We start from the raw sequence: 20,336 nt of genomic DNA on the forward strand, positions 1-20,336 counted from the left end.
GACTGATTTGCATATGGCTGGGTCCAAACTGGGGTGGCATAGTGAGCAAAAGAACGATGGATTAAAGCCAGATCTGTTACTAGGGATGAGTGTTTGCATTGTTCAGCACTTCGTCCATCATCCTTTTGTGTTGCTAAAGTTTTCCTAAGTGGTAAGGGTATTCCCAGACATGGGTCTCGTGCTCACTGTACTACTGAATTCAGGTTAGCTAGCCTGACTGATAAAGGGTGATACTCTGAAACAAGTCCCAGGATACTTGTTTTTGGTCCAGGGACACCCTGACCTGGCATTTTGGGCTGGACTGTTCCTATGAGGAACAGGGTCAAGACAGATTTGCATATGACTGGGTCCAAACGGTGTGGCATAGTGAGAAAAAGATTGATGGATTAAACCCAGATCTGTGACTGGGGGTGAGTGTTTGCATTGTTCAGCACTCAGTCCCTCATCCTTTTGTGTTGCTGAAGTTTCCCTAAGTAGGAAGGGTATGCCCAGATGTGGGTCCCGTGCTCACTGTGCCACTGATTTCAAGCTAGTCTGGCTGATGAAGGGTGATATCCTGAAACTAGACCCAGAATGCTTGTCTCTGGTCCAGGTAATATCTAGCCTGGCATTTTGGGCTGGACTGTTCCCATAAGGAACATTGTCAAAACTGATTTGTATATGGCTGCGTTCAAACTTGGGTGGTGTAGTGAGCAAAAGAATGATGGAATAAACCCTAATCTGTGACTAGGGTTGAGTGTTTGCCTTGTTCAGCCCTCTGTCTATCATCCTTTTGTGTTGCTAAAGTTGACCTAAGTGGGAAGGTTATTCCTAAATGTGGGTAACGTGTTCACTGTGCTACTGGATTCAAGTTAACCTGGCGGATGAAGGGTGATCCTCTGAAGTAGGTCCTCGGTTATTTGTTTCCTCTTGAGGGATGACCGGACCTGGCATTTTGGTCTGGACTGTTCTTATGAGGAACAGGATCAAGACTAATTTGTATATGGCTGGGTCCAAAGTGGGGTGACATAGTGAGCAAAAGAACAATGGATTAAACCCAGATCTGTGACTGAGGGTGAGTGTTTGCATTGTTCAGCACTCTATCCATCATCCTTTTGTGTTGCTAAAGTTGCCCTAAGTGGGAAGGGAATGCCTAGGTGTGGGTCCTGTGCTCTCTGTGCAACTGGATTCATACTAGTCTGGCTCACGAAGGGTGATAACCTGAAACTGGTCCTAGGATGCTTGTTTCTGGTTCTGGGAAGACCTGTCCTGGCAGTTTGGGCTTGATTGTTCCCATGACTAACAGGGTCAAGACTAATTTGCATATGGCTAGGTCCAAATTGGAGTGGCATAGTGAGCAAAGAATCAATGGGTTAAACCCAGATCTGTGATTGGGGGTGAGTGTTTGAATTGTTCAGCACTCTGTCCATCATTCTTTTGTTTTGTTAAACTTGCCCTAAGTGGGAAGGATATGCCCAGACGTGAGTCCCGTGTTCACTGTGCTACTGGATTCAAGCTAGTCTGGCTGATGAAAGGTAATATCATGAAACCGATCCCAGAATGCTTGTTTTCTGTCCAGGTAAGACCTGGCCTGTCAGTTTGGGCTAGACTGTTCCCATGAGGAACAGGGTCAAGACTGAATTGCATATGGCTGGGTCCAAACTGGGGTGACATAGTGAGCAAAATAACGATTGATTAGACTGAGATCTGTGACTGGGGTGAGTGTTTGCATTGTTCAGTACTCCGTCCGTCATCTTTTTGTGCTGCTAAAGTTGCCCTAAGTGGGAAGGGTCTGCCTAGATGTGGGTCTCGAGCTCACTGTGCTACTGAATTTAAGTTAGTTTGGATGATGAAGGGTGATACTCTGAAATCGGTCCCAGGATGCTTCTTGCTGGTCCACTGAGGATCTGGTCTAGTAGTTTGGCTTGGTCTATTCCCATGAGGTACAAGGTCAAGACTCATTTGCATATGGCTGGTTCCAAACTGGGGTGGCATAGTGAGCAAAAGAATGATGGTTTGAACCCAGATCTGTGACTGGGGGTGAGTCTTTGCATTGTTCAGGTCTGTGTCCATCATCTCTTTGTGTTGCTAAAGTTGCCCTAAGTTGGAAGGGTATGCGTAGATGTGGGTCCCGTGCTCACTGTGCTACTGGATTGAAGCTGGTCTGGTTGATTAAGGGTGATACTCTGAAACAGGTTCTAGGTTGTTTGTTTCCAGTCCAGAAAAAACCTGTCCTGTCAGTTCAAACTGGACTGTTATCATGAGACACAAGGTCAAGACAGATTTGTATATGGCTGGGTCCAAACTGGGGTGGGATAGTGAGCAAAAGAACAATGGATTAAATTGAGATCTGTGATTTTCAGGTAGTGTTTGCATTGCTCAGCACTCTATCCGTCATCCTTTTGTTTGCTAAAGTTGCCCTAAGTGGGAAGGGTATGCCCAGATGTGGGTCCCGTGCTCACTGTGCTACTGGATTCAAGTTAGCCAGAATGATGAAAGGTGATACTCTGAAACAGGTCCTATGATACTTGTGTCTGGTCCAAGAAGGACCTGCTGTGGCATTGCGGGCTGGACTGTTCCTATGATGAACAGGGTCAAGACTGATTTGCATATGGCTGGGTCCAAACTGGGGAGGAATAGTGAGCAAAAGAACAATGGTTTAAAGCCAGATCTGTTACTAGGGATGAGTGTTTGCATTGTTCAGCACTTCGTCCATCATCCTTTTGTGTTGCTAAAGTTTCCCTAAGTTGGAAGGGTATACCCAGATGTGAGTGTTTGCATTGTTCAGCACTCCGCCCTTCATCTTTTTGTGTTGCTAAAATTTTTCTAAGTGGTAAGGGTATTCCCAGAATATGGGTCTCGTGCTCGCTGTACTACTGAATTCAAGTTAGCTTGGCTGATCAAGAGTGATACCCTGATACTGGTCCCAGGATGCTTTTTTTCTGGTCCACGGAGGATCTGGCTTAACAGTTTGAGCTGGACTGTTCCGATGAGGAACGTGGTCTAGACGGATTTGCGAATGCCTGGGTCCAAACTGGGGTGGCACAGTGAGCAAACGAACGATGGATTACACCCAGATCTGTGACTGGGGGTGAGTGTTTTCACTGTTCAGCACTCCCCCGATCATCCTTTTGTATTGCTAAAGTTGCCCTTAATGGGAAGGGTATGCCCAGATGTGGGTCCCGTACTCAATGTGCTTCTGGATTTAAGCTAGTCTGTTTGACGAAGGTCCAGGGAAGACCTGGCTTGGCAGTTCGGGCTTGATTATTCTCATGAGGAACATGGTTAAGACTACTTTGCATCTGTCTGTGTCCAAACTGGGGTGGCATAGTGACCAAAAGAACAATGGATTAAGGGCCATATTTATACTTTTTGACGCAAAACTGCGCTAACGCAGTTTAGCGTCAAAAAATTTAGCGCCGTCTAACGCCATTCTGAAGCGCCATGCGGGCGCCGTATTTATTGAATGGCGTTAGCCGGCGCTAGCAGACCGGCGCTGCCTGGTGTGCGTGGAAAAAAACCACGTACACCAGACAGCGCCGGCGTAGGGGGAAAATGGCGTATGGGCGTCTTAAAATGGGGCAAGTCAGGTTGCGTCGAAAAAATCGTCTTAACCCGACTTGCGCCATTTTTTAACGACGCCCATCCCCCATCAACATGACTCCTATCATTGTAAAGATAGGAGTCATGCCCCCTTGCCCAATGGCCACGCCCAGGGGACTTGTGTCCCCTGGGCATGGTCATTGGGCATAGTGGCATGTAGGGGGGCACAAATCAGGCCCCCCTATGCCACAAAAAAAAAAAAAAAATACTTACCTGAACTTACCTTAATGTCCATGGGATGGGTCCCTCCGTCCTTGGGTGTCCTCCTGGGGTGGGCAAGGGTGGTAGGGGGGGTCCCTGGGGGCAGGGGAGGGCACTCTGGGCTCATTTTGAGCCCACTTGTCCCTTAACGCCATGCCTGACCCAGGCGTTAAAAAGCGGCGCAAATGCGCCGTTTTTGGCCACGCCCACTCCTGGGCGTCATTTTTGCCCGGGAGTATAAATACCACGTAAAGGCCTGGGAGTCATTTTTTAAGACGGGAACGCCTCCCTTGCATATCATTAACGCAAGGAAGGGGTTCACGCTAAAAAATGACGCACACTCCGGGCACTTTGGCGCCCGAAGCGTCTAACGCCATAGTATAAATATGGCGTTAGTTGGCGTTAGTTTAGCGTCGAATTTGCGTCGAAAAAAACGACGCAAATTCGGCGCAACCAGAGTATAAATATGGCCCTAAGTTCAGATCTGTGACAGGGAGTGAGTGTTTGCATTGCTTGGTGCTCTGTCCATCATCCTTTTGTTTTGCTAAAGTTGCCCTAAGTGGGAAGGTTATGCCCAGACGTGGGTCCAGTGCCTACTGTGCTACTGGATTCCAGTTATCCTGGTTGATGAAGGGTGATACTCTGAACAGGTCCCTGGATATTTGTTTCTGGTCCAAGGAGGACCTGACCTGGTATTTCTGGCTGGACTGTTCCTATGAGAAACAGGGTCTAAACTGGGGTGGCATAGTGAGTAAAAGAACGATGTATTAAACCCAGATCTGTTACTGGGGGTGAGTATTTGCATTGTTCAGCACTCTGTCCATCATCCTTTTGTGTTGTTAAAGTTGCTCGAAGTGGGAAAGATATGCCTAGATGTGGGTCACCTGCTCACTGTGCTACTGGATTCAAGCTAGCCTGACTGATGAAGGCTGCTACCCTGAAACCGGTCCCCGGATGCTTGTTTCCTGTCCAAGTAGGACCTGATCTGGCATTTCGGGCTGGATTGTTGTTTGGAGGAACAGGGTCAAGACTGATTTGCATATGGCTGGGTCCAAACTGGGGTGGCATAGTGAGCAAAAGAACGATGGATGAAACCCAGATCCGTCACTGGGGGTGAGTATTTGCATTGTTCACTGCTCCGTCCATCATCCTTTTGTGTTGCTAAAGTTACCCTAAGTGGGAAGGGTGTGCCCAGACGTGGGTCCCGTGCTCACTGTGCTTCTGGATTTAAGTTATCCTGGCTGATGAAGAGTGATTTCCTGAAGCTGTTCCTAGGATATTACTTTCTGGTCCAGGGAGGACCTGGCCTGGCAGTTTGGGCTGGACTGTTTCTATAAGGAACACAGTCAAAAATGATTTGCACATGGCTGGTTCTAAACAGGAATGACATAGTGAGAAAAAGAATGATGGATTAAACCCAGATCTGTGACTGGGGGTGAGTGTTTGCATTGATAAGCGATCTGTCCATCATCTTTTTGTGTTGCTAAAGTTGCCCTAAGTGGGATGGGTATGGCCAGATGTGGGTCCCGTGCTCACTGTGCTACTGGATTCAAGCTAATCTGGCTGATGAAGGGAACTACTCTGAAACCGGTCTCAGAATGCTTGTTTCCAGTCCAGGGAAGACCCAGCCTGGCAGTTCGGGCTGGACTGTTCCCATGAGAAACATGGTCAAGACTGGTTTGCACATGTCTGGATCCAAACTGGGGTGGCATACTGAGCAAAATAACAATGGATTAAACCCAGATCTGTGATTGGGGGTGAGTGTTTGCATTGTTTAGCACACCATCTATCATCCTTTTGTGTTGCTAAAGTTGCCCTAAGTGGGAAGGGTATGCTCAGATGTGGGTCCCGTGCTCACTGTGCTGCTGGTTTCAAGCTAATCCAGTTTATGAAGGATGATAGTATGAAACGGGTTCCAGGATGCTTGTTTCTGATCCTGGAAAAATCTGGCCTGGCAGTTATGGCTGGCCTGTCGCCTAGAGGGTCAGGGTCAAGACTGATTTGTACATGGTTTAGTCGAAAACAGGGTGCAATAGTGTGCAAAGGAAGGGTGGATTGAACCCAGGTCTGTGACTGGGGGTTAGTGTTTGCATTATTCAGCACTCTGTCCATCATCCTTTTGTTTTCCTAAAGTTGGCATAAGTGGAACGGTTATGCCCAGACGTGGGTTCTGTGCTCACTGTGCTACTGGATTCAAGCTAGCCTGACTGATAAAGGGTGATACTCTGAAACAAGTCCCAGGATACTTGTTTCTGGTCCAGGGACACCCTGACCCTGCATTTTGTGCTGGACTGTTCCTATGAGGAACAGGGTCAAGACAGATTTGCATATGACTGGGTCCAAACGGGGTGGCATAGTGAGAAAAAGATTGATGGATTAAACCCAGATCTGTGACTGGGGGTGAGTGTTTGCATTGTTCAGCACTCAGTCCATCATCCTTTTGTGTTGCTGAAGTTTTCCTAAGTAGGAAGGGTATGCCCAGATGTGGGACCCGTGCTCACTGTGCCACTGATTTCAAGCTAGTCTGGCTGATGAAGGGTGATATCCTGAAACCAGACCCAGAATGCTTGTCTCTGGTCCAGGTAAGATCTAGGCTGGCATTTTGGGCCGGACTGTTCCCATGAGGAACGTTGTCAAAACTGATTTGTATATGGCTGCGTTCAAACTTGGGTGGCGTAGTGAGGAAAAGAATGATGGAATAAACCCTAATCTGTGACTAGGGTTGAGTGTTTGCTTTGTTCAGTCCTCTGTCTATCGTCCTTTTGTGTTGCTAAAGTTGACCTAAGTGGGAAGGTTATTCCTAGATGTGGGTCCCGTGCTCACTGTGCTACTGGGTTCAAGTTAACCTGGCTGATGAAGGGTGATCCTCTGAAGTAGGACCTTGGTTATTTGTTTCCTCTTGAGGGATGACCGGACCTGGCATTTTGGTCTGGACTGTTCTTATGAGGAACAGGATAAAGACTAAGGCCCATATTTATACTTTTTGACGCTAAACTGCGCTAACGCAGTTTAGCGTCAAAAAGTTTTGCGCCGTCTAACGCCATTCTGAAGCGCCATGCGGGCGCCGTATTTATGGAATGGCGTTAGACGGCGCAATCAGACCGGCGCTGCCTGGTTTGCGTGGGAAAAAACCACGTAGACCAGACAGCGCCGGCGTAGGGGGAAAATGGCGCATGGGCGTCTTAAAATGGGGCAAGTCAGGTTACGTCGAAAAAATCGTCTTAACCCGACTTGCGCCATTTATTTTCGACGCCCATCCCCCATCAACATGACTCCTATCATTGTAAAGATAGGAGTCATGCCCCCTTGCCCAATGGCCATGCCCAGGGGACTTCTGTCCCCTGGGCATGGTCATTGGGCATAGTGGCATGTAGGGGGGCACAAATAAGGCCCCCCTATGCCACCAAAAAAATATATAAAAAAAAAAAAATTATACTTACCTGAACTTACCTGAATGTCCCTGGGGTGGGTCCCTCCATCCTTGGGGGTCCTCCTGGGGTGGGCAAGGGTGGCAGGGGGGGTCCCTGGGGGCATGGGAGGGCACCTGTGGGCTCATTTTGAGCCCACAGGCCCCTTAACGCCTGCCCTGAGCAGGCGTTAAAAAGTGGCGCAAATGCGCCGTTTTTAGCCACGCCAACTCCCGGGCGTCTCTTTTGCCCGGGAGTATAAATACCACGTAAAGGCCTGGGAGTCATTTTTTAGACGGGAACGCCTCCCTTGCATATCATTAACGCAAGGAAGGGGTTCACGCTAAAAAATGACGCACATTCCGGGAACTTTGGCGCTATTCGCCTCTAACGCCATAGTATAAATATGGCGTTAGTTGGCGTTAGTTTTGCGTCGAAATTGCGTCAAAAAAAACGACGCAATTTCGGCGCAAACGGAGTATAAATATGGCCCCAATTTGTATATGGCTGGGTCCAAAGTGGGGTGACATGGGCCCATATTTATACTTTTTGACGCTAAACTGCGCTAACGCAGTTTAGCGTCAAAAAGTTTTGCGCCGGCTAACCCCATTCTGAAGCGCCATGCGGGCGCCGTATTTATTGAATGGCGTTAGCCGGCGCAAGCAGACCGGCGCTGCCTGGTGTGCGCGAGAAAAACCACGTACACCAGGCAGCGCCAGCGTAGGGGGAAAATGGCGCATGGGCGTCTTAAAATGGGGCAAGTCAGGTTACGTCGAAAAAATCGTCGTAACCCGACTTGCGCCATTTATTTTCGACGCCCATCCCCCATCAACATGACTCCTATCATTGTAAAGATAGGAGTCATGCCCCCTTGCCCAATGGCCATGCCCAGGGGACTTCTGTCCCCTGGGCATGGTCATTGGGCATAGTGGCATGTAGGGGGGCACAAATCAGGCCCCCCTATGCCAAAAAAAATAATTTAAAAAAAATAAAAAAATACTTACCTGAATGTCCCTGGGGTGGGTCCCTCCAGCCTTGGGTGTCCTCCTGGGTTGGGCAAGGGTGGCAGGGGGGGTCCCTGGGGGCAGGGGAGGGCACTCTGGGCTCATTTTGAGCCCACTTGTCCCTTAACGCCATGCCTGACCCAGGCGTTAAAAAGCGGCGCAAATGCGCCGTTTTTAGCCACGCCCACTCCCGGGCGTCTCTTTTGCCCGGGAGTATAAATACCACGTAAAGGCCTGGGAGTCATTTTTTAGACGGGAACGCCTCCCTTGCATATCATTAACGCAAGGAAGGGGTTCACGCTAAAAAATGACGCACATTCCGGGAACTTTGGCGCTATTCGCCTCTAACGCCATAGTATAAATATGGCGTTAGTTGGCGTTAGTTTAGCGTCGAATTTGCGTCGAAAAAAACGACGCAAATTTGGCGCAAACGGAGTATAAATACGGCCCATAGTGTGCAAAATAATGGATTAAACCCAGATCTGTGACTGAGGGTGAGTGTTTGCATTGTTCAGCACTCTATCCATCATCCTTTTGTGTTACTAAAGTTGCCCTAAGTGGGAAGGGAATGCCTAGGTGTGGGTCCTGTGCTCTCTGTGCAACTGGATTCACACTAGTCTGGCTGACGAAGGGTGATAACCTGAAACTGGTCCTAGGATGCTTGTTTCTGGTTCTGGGAAGATCTGGTTTGGCAGTTTGGGCTCGATTGTTTCCATGACTAACAGGGTCAAGACTAATTTACATATGGCTGGGTCCAAATTGGGGTGGCATAGTGAGCAAAGGAACAATGGATTAAACCCAGATCTATGACTGGGGGTGAGTGTTTGAATTGTTCAGCACTCTGTCCATCATCCTTTTGTTTTGCTAAAGTTGCTCTAAGTGGGAAGGATATGCCCAGACGTGAGTACCGTGCTCACTGTGCTACTGGATTCAACCTAAGTTGGCTGATGAAGTTTGGTGCTCTGTAACAGGTCCCTGTTACTGTTTCTTGTCCAAGAAGAACCTGACCTGGTATTTCAGAAAGGACTGTTCCCACGTGCAACAAGGACAAGACTGATTTACATATGGCTGGGTCCAAACTGGGGTGGCATAGTGAGCAAAAGAATGGTGGATTAAACTGAGATCTGTGATTGGGGGTGAGTGCATTGTTCAGTACTCCGTCCATCATCTTTTTGTGTTGCTAAAGTTGCCCTAAGTGGGAAGGGTATGCCCAGATGTGGGTTCTGTGCTCACTGTGCTACTGGATTCAAGCTTGTCTGGCTGATGAAAGGTAATATCATGAAACAGAACCCAGGATGCTTGTTTTCTGTCCAGGTAAGACCTGGCCTGTCAGTTTGGGCTGGACTGTTCCCATGAGGAACAGGGTCAAGACTGAATTGCATATAGCTGGGTCCAAACTGGGGTGAAGTAGTGAGCAAAATAACGATTGATTAGACTGAGATCTGTGACTGGGGGTGAGTGTTTGAATTGTTCAGTACTCCGTCCATCATCTTTTTGTGTTGCTAAAGTTGCCCTAAGTGGGAAGGGTATGCCCAGATGTGGGTTCTGTGTTCACTGTGCTACTGGATTCAAGCTAGTCTGGCTGATGAAAGGTAATATCATGAAACCGATCCCAGGATGCTTGTTTCTGATCCTGGAAAAACCTGTCCTGGTAGTTAGGGCTGGCCGGTTTCCATGAGGGTCACGGTCAAGACTGATTTGTACATGGTTTATTACAAACTGGGGTGCAATAGTGAGCAAAGGAACGATGGATTAAACCCAGGTCTGTGACTGGGAGTTAGTGTTTGCATTATTCAGAACTCTGTCCATCATCTTTTTGTATTGCTAAAGTTGCCATAAGAGGAAAGGGTATGCCCAGACGTGGGTCCCGTGCTCACTGTGCTACTGGATTCAAGGGTGATACTCTGAAACAGGTTCCAGAATACTTTTTTTTGGTCCAGAGATGACCATATCTGACATTTCAGGTTGGACTGTTCCTATGAGGAACAGGGTCAAGATTGACTTGTATAGGGCTGGGTCCAAACTGGAGTGGCATAGTGAGCAAAACAATTGTGGATTAAACCCAGATCTGTGACTGGGGGTTATTGCTTGCATTGCTCACCACTCCATTCATAATTATTTTGTTTTGCTAAAGTTGCCCTAAGTGGGTAAGGTATGCCTAGACGTTGGTCCTGTGCTCACAGTGCTATTGGTTTCAAGCTACCCTGGCTGATGAAGGGTGATACTCTGAAACAGGTCTCCAGATACTTGTTGCCGGTGCAAGGAGAACCTGACCTGGTATTTCGGGCTGGACTGTTCCGATGAGGAACAGGGTCGAGACTGATTTGCATATGGCTGGGTCCAAACTAGAGTGACATAGTGAGCAAAAGTATGATGGATTAAACCCAGATCTGTGACTGGGAATGAGTGTTTGCATTGTTCAGCACTCCGTCCATCATCCTTTTGTTTTTCTAAAGTTGCCCTAAATTGGAAGGGTATGCCCAGATGTGGGTCTCGTGCTCACTGTGCTACTGGATTTAAGCTAGTCTGGATGATGAAGGGTGATAGCCTGAAACAGGTCCTAGGATGCTTCTTTTTGGTCCAGGTAGGACCTGAACTGTAGTTTCAGGCTGGACTGTTCAAAACGGGGTAGCATAGTGAACAAATGAACAATGGATTTAACCCAGATCTGTGACTTTGGGGTGAGTGTTTGCATTGTTCAGCACTTATTGTCCATCATCCTTTTGTTGCTGTGATCACATTGTGTCACGGGCAATAGACAGATACTTTGTTACGTGTAATTTCACAGATTACCACAGTAGGCAAGAGTTTTGCCTTTGGCTACTCATTCTGATCAATTAGGGGTGCTTCCACTATGATTATTCATTTTAGGAACTGTTGAGAGGAGCTTTATATTGTTTTGCAAGCTGTATTTGTAATTTTATAACTGAATGCATGATGGTTGCTGGTTTAAGTGGACTTCAATAAACTGGTTTTGAGTAAACTGTAAATCCAATGTTATAGAGTAAAGGCTTCATCCGTTCATTAGGAAAAGCATGGCAGATAGCATATTTGTTTATTATGAAACATCAGGGGAGGCTCCTTCACTATGGCGAAAGAGTGTTGGACTACTGGCTGAGAAGTGGCAGAAAAAAACCCAACAGTTTTCTATTGTTTTAGTTTTCTGCTTCTAGGACAGCAATGCAGGGGACTGGGCTACGGGAGTGGGAAATGGGGAGAAGGGGAGAGTGCACCTAAGTGCCCATGTGTGTTTGGCCAGCTGTCTGAGGCCGACCAAGCACACATGTGCACCTAGGTTTCTCCAGCCCGGCTGTATTCACAGCCAAGCTGGAGAAACAGCACAGACCCCAGGCTTGTGTCTGAGTGGCAGTGGCTGCCACTCAGACCAATCCTAACGCTGCTAACATGTTATGTTTAGCATGTAAGCAGCGCCAGGATTGCTGGGTAGCCTGTGGTAATGTTCCAGTGAACGCTAGGACACCACATCAACGTAAGAGGAGTGACAAATGAGGCTGTGGCAACCCTGAAAGTAAGTTCAATTTATTTTATTTTTATTTTTTTATATTTTTTCCCCTCCATGTCTGCTCCTCCCCTTGTGATTTGTGGTAGCTGTCGCTGTGAATCATTATGACAAAACCAGTAGTCCTGACTTAGCTATAGTGGAAAGTGAGTATTAAGACAATAGGCCCATATTTATACTTTTTTTGCCCCGCACTTGCGTAATTTCTTGATGCAAAAGCGGCGCAAACTTACAAAATATAATTGTATTCTGTAAGTTTGCGCTATTTTTGCGTTAAGAAATTACACAACTGCGGCACAAAAAAAGTATAAATATAGGCCTAGGTTTTTAAGGCTGGTTTGTTATTACATTTTGCTAAAGCCTGTAGGCTGGTATTTTGTTACATGGTATTTCATCATGAAAGGCAAGAGATTTAGGTGTTAATAATTAACCTGAACAAACGTCATGATAGAAGATATGTACTATAATAATCTTTGTTGGGAGCTTTTTGGAGAGAGAGTATTTTGCTTTGCCAACTATAATTTTGTATACATGTGTACTTTTATGACTGTGGGGGTCATTCTGACCTCGGCGGTAAAAGGCTCTTAACGCCGGTCAGAAAACCGCCACTCTACCGCCGCGGCCGCGGTAAACCGCCACGGTCATTCTGACCCACAACTGCCAACCCGCCAAAAACCCGACATCCACGGAAGGCCGCCTCATCAGCGGTCAGCGATAAACTGGAGATGACCAAACCTCCACCGTCACGCCAACACAAACACGCCCATGCCATTACGACCCACGAATCCACGCGGCGGTCTTTCAACTGCGGTATTTCATTGGCAGTACACACCGCCGCGCTCAAAATACACACCCAGCTCCAAAACACAGCCACATTGGACAATTTGAAATACACACACCTGATACACATACAAACATCATTCCCACACATCCAATCAACTATAAAACACACACCCACATCACCCACAAACCCCCACTACTAGAAATTCGGAGAGAAGGCGAGAGAGAGAGAGAGAGAGAGCACAGCTATCGAAAACCCCAACACACACAGGAACACAACATCATCACCCACACTACATCCACGCACAAAACACCACACACCACCACACACACCACACTCATCACCACACTCATCACCACAAACACCACCCCACACCACCCCATGGCACCCCAAAGACACCCCAGGATCTCGGACCAAGAACTCAGGGTCATGGTGGAGGAAATAATTAGGGTAGAGCCCCAGCTATTCGGCACACAGGTGCAGAACACCACCATTGCCAGGAAGGCGGAGCTATGGCAAAGGATCATCGACAGGGTCAACGCTGAGGGACAGCATCCCAGAAACCGGGAAGACATCCGAAAGCGCTGGAACGACCTACGAGGGAAGGTGCGGTCGATGGTGTCAAGACACAACATAGCTGTGCAGAAGACTGGCGGCGGACCCCCACCCACTCCACCCGAATTCACAGCATGGGAGCAAGAGGTCTTGAACATCCTGCATCCTGAGGGCCTCGCTGGAGTAGGCGGAGGAATGGACTCTGGTAAGTCTAATCTCAACTACCTTACCCCCCAACCACCAGCATGCCAACCCACACCCCCACCCTCACCCCCAACCCCCCAGCACACATCCTCCCTGCCAATGTCTCACCAGCACAACCCACCCAACACAACACCAATCCCTGAATGCCAACACAAACCATGGACACCCATCACCTGAGCATGACCACTGCACATACCCCCCCCCCCCCCACAAACCACACTCACAACTCCTCCCACAAGGGAATGCCAGCACTGGGGGACAAGGGCACCCCCAAATCGCACGCCATGGCACACACAGAAGCAATAACCATACTCTTTTACCCCTGCAGGGCCCGAACGCCAACACACCGGCCAGGAGGGTCCAGATTTGTCCATCCCGCCCCCAGAACAGGCCCCCAGTGATGACAGCAGCTCTGTCGACCTAGAACCTGATGACCAGCCCGGACCATCGGGGACCTCTGGACAGTCGGTTCCCCACACACAGACACAGGCCACAGCAGAACCAACCCCCTCTGGGAATACCAGCACAGCTCCCACCCAGCGGGCCCATGCCTCTGTCTCCAGGACGCGTCAATCAGCGGTGTGTCCGCCACTACAGGGCACCCAGGCTGACCCACCACCCCAACAACAACAGGGACCTGGGGGCAGTGGTAGTGGGCACACCGTCCAGGGGACAGAGGCCCGGGGAAACAGGGGAACTGGGAGGGCTGCTGTGCGAGAGGGGGTGGACCGGCCCAGGGAACCCATTCTCCAAGAGGCCCTCACCACCATCATGGTAGCATACCACCACTCCCAGGAGACGATGGCGACGGTACTGGCCAGGTTCCAGGAGATCCAGGCACAGCAGGAGGAACGGTACATGGGGTTCCGAGACGAACTCAGGAACATCGGTTCCGCAATGGGGACCATCGTCCTGGCCCTCAACCAGATAGTCACCACATTGCGGGACCATGTGGCACCCCAAAGGGCCCCTGTCACTAGCCCGGACCACGAACAGCCTACCACCTCCGCCGGCGCTAGTGGACAGGAGGCCCCCACACAACGACAGGCCACCAGAACCCCACCTCCTGCTGAAGATCAACCACCCCGCAAGCGGAACCTGAGATCACACAAGAAGACAGAGTAGGATGCCAAGACCCCCGCCAGCATAAGATACCCCCTGATGTCATCCCACTGTCCCACATTGTCACCCTGTCCAACCTTGAACTGCCCCTGCTCCATCCTTCCACAGGCATATGGACAATGCACCTGTGCGACTGAGAACTGGACTCTGCCATGGACATTACTCCACCCCCACCCATCACCGTTTTACTATCATGGACCCATATGCAGCACTTAAAATAAATCACAATTGCACTTCAAAAATCAGGAGTCTGCTTGTATTCTTTACAAATGTATTACACATAACGGTGCAATAATGTTCAGTCACATTGTGATGACAACATACCAATGTCTATAAGCATTAGTCCATGGTCAAACAAAGCAGCAGTCACGCTGTGGGTCATACACCTCTGAAAAGGGAAGGGAAAGTCAAAAATCAGTTAAAAGGAACTGGGGGGAAACACAGAAAGTAGTGATGCAGGAGGGCAGAAGTAAATGTAAAAAGGCGTGGGTGATTCTTACCTGTGTGCTACTGAAAATACTGTTGTATAACTGTGTCCCTGTTGTCCGTGTCGTCCCCGTCGTCTTCCTCCTCTTCACTCTCCACAGGCTCCACAGCTGCTACAACACCACTATCTGGACCATCCTCCTGCAGGAAAGGCACCTGGCGTCGCAATGCAAGATTGTGAAGCATACAGTATGCCACGATGATATGACACACCTTCTTTGGTGAGTACATTAGGGATCCACCTGCCATATGCAGGCACCTAAACCTGGCCTTCAGGACCCCGAAGGTCCGTTCTATAATCCTCCTAGTTCGCCCATGTGCCTCATTGTAGCGTTCCTCTGCCCTGGTCCGGGGATTCCTCACTGGGGTCAATAGCCAAGGCAGGTTGGGGTAACCAGAGTCACCTATTAGCCACACACGGTGTCTCTGTAGCTGTTCCATCATAAGGGATGCTGCTATTTCGCATGACATACGCGTCATGCACTGATCCAGGGAACTTGGCATTTACATGGGAGATGTACTGGTCAGCCAAACAGACCACCTGGACATTCATCGAATGGTAATTTTTTCTATTTCTGTACACCTGCTCATTGTCTTTTGGGGGTACTAAAGCCACATGGGTCCCATCAATGGCACCAATGATGTTGGGGATATGTCCAAGGGCATAGAAATTACCCTTCACAGTGGCCAAATCACCCTCCTCAGGGAAAACAATGTATCTCCGCATGTATTTCATCAGGGCAGACAACACTCTGGACAAAACCTTAGAAAACATAGGCTGAGACATCCCTGATGACATGGCCACTGTTGTCTGAAAAGACCCACTTGCCAAAAAATGGAGTACTGACAGAACCTGCACCAGAGGGGGAATCCCTGTGGGTTGGCGGATGGGGGAAATCAGATCAGGCTCCAGCTGGGCACACAGTTCATGTATAGTGGCTTGGTCAAGTCGGTATCGAAGTATAATATGTCGTTCTTCCATTGTCGACAGGTCCACCAGCGGTCGGTACACGGGAGGATTCATCCTTCTCCTCGCAAGTCCCAGCGGACGGTGCCTAGGAAGGACAACATGGAGCACAGAGTCAAGCAACCCACAGGTACGTTCACCCAGCTTGCACAGTACACGAATCGCTATGCATTGAAAGGCTTGTATGAGTGGCAATGCAAGGCCTAGGCCTGTGTGACGCAGTAGCAATTAAGCCATGTGGGCCCTTGTAATGGCGGCTGCCTGACCTGAGAAGTGTGACAGTGGGATATGAGGTCAACGCGCTGGCGTGGCACACCGTGGCGGTAGGCTGTCGAAGACCGCAGTGCGAAGGCGCATTGGTTAACATTGAACCCTATGGGTCTCAGGAGCCAATGACGATGTGCGCCGGCGGTCGCGGTACGCACCGCGGCTGTACGCACCGTCGCGGGCGTGACCGCCATTTTCTATCTGCTTAACCACTCGAGACCTGACCATCCACAGGAGAGGACCTATACTGCAAGTGCTGCTGTGACCTCGGTCTGGAAGAGACAATGGCTGCTGCGACTGGGGAAAGGGCCCCTGCCTTCACTTCAGAAGAGTTGGAGAAACTTGTGGATGGGGTCCTGCCCCAGTATGCGCTACTCTACGGTCCTCCAGACCAACAGGTAAGTACACTGGGTGCACGTTGAATGGGCTATGCCTGGGTTGTGTATGGTGGATGTAAGATGGTGGGGTGGGGAGCGAATGAGGAGTGCAAGGCACGACAGATGAGAGCATGTGCCACATGGCAGGGTTGGGGAGGGGGGGGCAATCACATCTAACATGCAGAAAAATGATGAAAATTCCTTTTCCACCCTGTACATGTCAAATAGGTCAGCGCCCATCAGAAAGTCGACATTTGGCGTGCCATCGCCAAGGAAGTCCGGGCCCTGGGGGTCCACAACAGACGGGGCACCCACTGCCGAAAGAGGTGGGAGGACATCCGCCGCGGGACCAGGAAGACCGCCGAGTCACTGCTGGGGATGGCCTCCCAACGTAGGAGGGGTGCCAGTCGTACCTTGACCCCCCTGATGTCCCGGATCCTGGCGGTGGCCTACCCCGATTTGGATGGGCGCGTGAGGACATCACAGCAGACACAAGGGGGTGAGTACCAGCACATTCTGCTATCTTTACACGCAGTGGAGGCGTCTGGGTGGGGGAGGAGGGCTCTGGGTGACATTATGCCAGGGCACTTTCTGTAGTGTAGTCCCCTCCTTTAGGCATGGCCCTGTGCCCCCGCCCTCCACCTCTGTAGGGTGCCAAGTACAGCAATCCATGGTCCAGCATCACCCATGTGCACATTTGTTGTCCATAGACCTGTTGGCCTAGTCACAAGTACTGAGTAGTGTACCCCGATTGCGCGGCGTAGTGCATGAGGCTCCTGTGTCTGTCCTCTCCGCCAACGGTGTTGACAATGCATGCACTCAACCTGTTTTTATTTCTCCCCCCACCCTTTTTCTTTATCTTCTTGTGCATGTGTGCATTAGCATCATCAGGTGGCAGAGAATTGGCATCGGAGCACGAGGGAGCTGCAACTCACAAGGCCCCGGTGGGCCATGGTACAGACACCGAGGTCACCAGTGATACGGAGAGCGAGGGGAGCACCACAACAGGGACCCGTGGTGACACCAGTGACACCGACACGTCCTCGGAAGGGAGCTCCCTAGCGGTGGCGGCAACATCCGGGCCCACCGCCTCTACAGGTACAGCCGCCACCCAGCGCACCAGCTCCGCCCTCCCAGCAGCCCCTCAGCCTTCGCTCCGTGCCTGCTCGCCCAAGAAGGCGGGCATCTCCTTCGCCCCAGGCACCTCAGGCCCTGCCCCTGTTACCCCTGCTGCCCTCAGTGAGGAGGTCATTGACCTCCTACAGACCATCATTGTTGGGCAGTCTACCCTTCTGAATGCCATCCAGGGGGTAGAGAGGGAGGTGCATCGGAGCAATGCATACCTGGAGGGCATTCATTCAGGTCAGGCTGCCCATCAACGATCGTTCAATGCTCTGGCCTCAGCACTGACGGCAGCCATTGTCCCTGTTTCCAGCCTCCCTCTTCTAACTGCCTCCACCCTGTCTCTGTCTCCTGTTCCTCAGCCTATCCCATCCACACCATCAGACCAGCCTCCACACACCTCAACACCCAAGGGCAGCTCATCCAGACATAAGCACCACAGATCACACAAGCATTCACCCAAGCAACACCCAGATGCAGACATGCCAACAGTCACTACCACCTCTGTGTCCCCCTCCTCCTCATCTCCCTCCTCCCTCCCTGTGACGTCTCCACTCACACCTGCATGCACACCACCCTCAGCCAGTACTCCCATCACCAGCACACCCTCCAGTACAGTCCGCACACGTGCAGTCACCACCCCCACTGCCATTTACACGTGCCCTGTGTCCTCTCCCACTGTGTCTGTCACCCCCTCTTCCAAGACACACAAACGCAGGCAGCCACCCACCCAACAGCCAACCACCTCATGACAGCCTACGTCACAAGCACCTGCACCCAAAGACAGCACACCTGACTCTCCTACAACCACATCCTCTTCCTCCACTCCCATACCCACTACACCTACCCTTTGCATTGGTCCTAAAAAACTTTGGGGCATATTTATACTCCGTTTTCGCCGAATTTGCGTCGTTTTTTTCGATGCAAATTCGACGCAAAACTAACTCCATATTTATACTTTGGCGTTAGACGCGTCTAGCGCCAAAGTTCATGGAGTTAGCGTCATTTTTTTGCGTGGACACCTTCCTTGCGTTAATGATATGCAAGGTAGGCGTTCCCGTCTTAAAAAATGACTCCGATGCTATTGCGTCGGATTTATACTCCCGGGCAAAAATGACGCCCGGGAGTGGGCGGGACTAAAAAACCCGCATTTGTGCCGGATTTTAGCGCCTGGGTCAGGGCAGGCGTTAAGGGACCTGTGGGCTCAAAATGAGCCCAGAGGTGCCCTCCCAAGCCCCCAGGGACACCCCTGCCACCCTTGCCCACCCCAGGAGGACACCCAAGGCTGGAGGGACCCATCCCAGGGAAGAAAAGGTAAGTTGTGGTAAGTTATTTTTTTAATTTTTTTTGTGGCATAGGGGGGCCTGATTTGTGCCCCCCTACATGCCACTATGCCCAATGACCATGTCCAGGGGACATAAGTCCCCTGGGCATGGCCATTGGGCAAGGGGGCATGACTCCTGTCTTTGCTAAGACAGGAGTCATGTTAATGGCGTCTGGGCGCCACAAAAAAATGGCGCAAATTGGGTTAAGACGATTTTTTTTGCCTCAGCCTGACTTGCCCAATTTTGGGACGCCCAAACGCCATTTTTCCCTACGCCAGCGCTGCCTGGTGTACGTGTTTTTTTTTCACGCACACCAGGCAGCGCCGGTCGACTAACGCCGGCTAACGCCATTCAATAAATACGGCGCCCGCATGGCGCTTCAGAATGGCGTTACCCGGCGCTAATTTTTTTGGCGCAATACTGCGTTAGCGCAGTTTTGCGTCAAAAAGTATAAATATGGCCCTTTACCTCTCCAAACTTAACCTCTTTGCCCCACCTGACCCACCCCCTCCATCTGCTAAGAGTCCCAAGAGCACCTCAGCCACCACCAGCCCTGCTTCAAGTGTCACCATTGTGCACGGGTTTTGGAGTCCACCCTTTCCCAGCACTGATACATCAGCCAGCAGCAAGGGGACAGCCAGCCCCCCCCTGGAAAGAGGACCCGTAAAATCAAGGGCCGCCGCGAGAAGACTGACACGGCTGCCCCCAAGGAGCAAAGTCCTCGGCCGTCACCTGCCACAACATCCAGGGGAGGCAAGGGCCAGAGATCCTCATCGAAGGAGGGCAAGGGCAGCAGGGCGGAGAAGTCAGCCAGCGGGGGCGCGGACCAGGAGGGCCCCACAAGCCCCATCCCGGGTGTGAGGGAGGACACCCACGGGCCCAGGACTCCGTCACCGAAGGGTCCAGCAAATGCACGGTCGGAGGGCGACTAAGCAGGGAGTCCTGGCCAGGTCTGGCTCCCTTGAATGACTGGACAAGCACCACTGAAGAGGGCCCCGCCGTGAAGAAAGGCACCGCTGAAGAGGGCCCCGCCGTGAAGAAAGGCACCGCTGAAGAGGGCCCCGCCGTGAAGATAGGCACCGCTGAAGAGGGCCCCGCCGTGAAGAAAGGCACCGCTGAAGAGGGCCCCGCCGTGAAGAAAGGCACCGCTGAAGAGGGCCCGCCGTGAAGAAAGGCACCGCTGAAGAGGGCCCCGCCGTGCAGAAAGGCTCCGCTGAAGAGGGCCCCGCCGTGAAGAAAGGCACCGCTGAAGAGGGCCCCGCCGTGAAGAAAGGCACCGCTGAAGAGGGCCCCGCCGTGCAGAAAGGCACCGCTGAAGAGGGCCCCGCCGTGAAGAAAGGCACCGCTGAAGAGGGCCCCGCCGTGAAGAAAGGCACCGCTGAAGAGGGCCCGCCGTGAAAAAAGGCACCGCTGAAG

The sequence above is a fragment of the Pleurodeles waltl genome, chromosome 10, assembly GCF_031143425.1.
Source record: "Pleurodeles waltl isolate 20211129_DDA chromosome 10, aPleWal1.hap1.20221129, whole genome shotgun sequence".
Classification (NCBI taxonomy): domain Eukaryota; kingdom Metazoa; phylum Chordata; class Amphibia; order Caudata; family Salamandridae; genus Pleurodeles; species Pleurodeles waltl.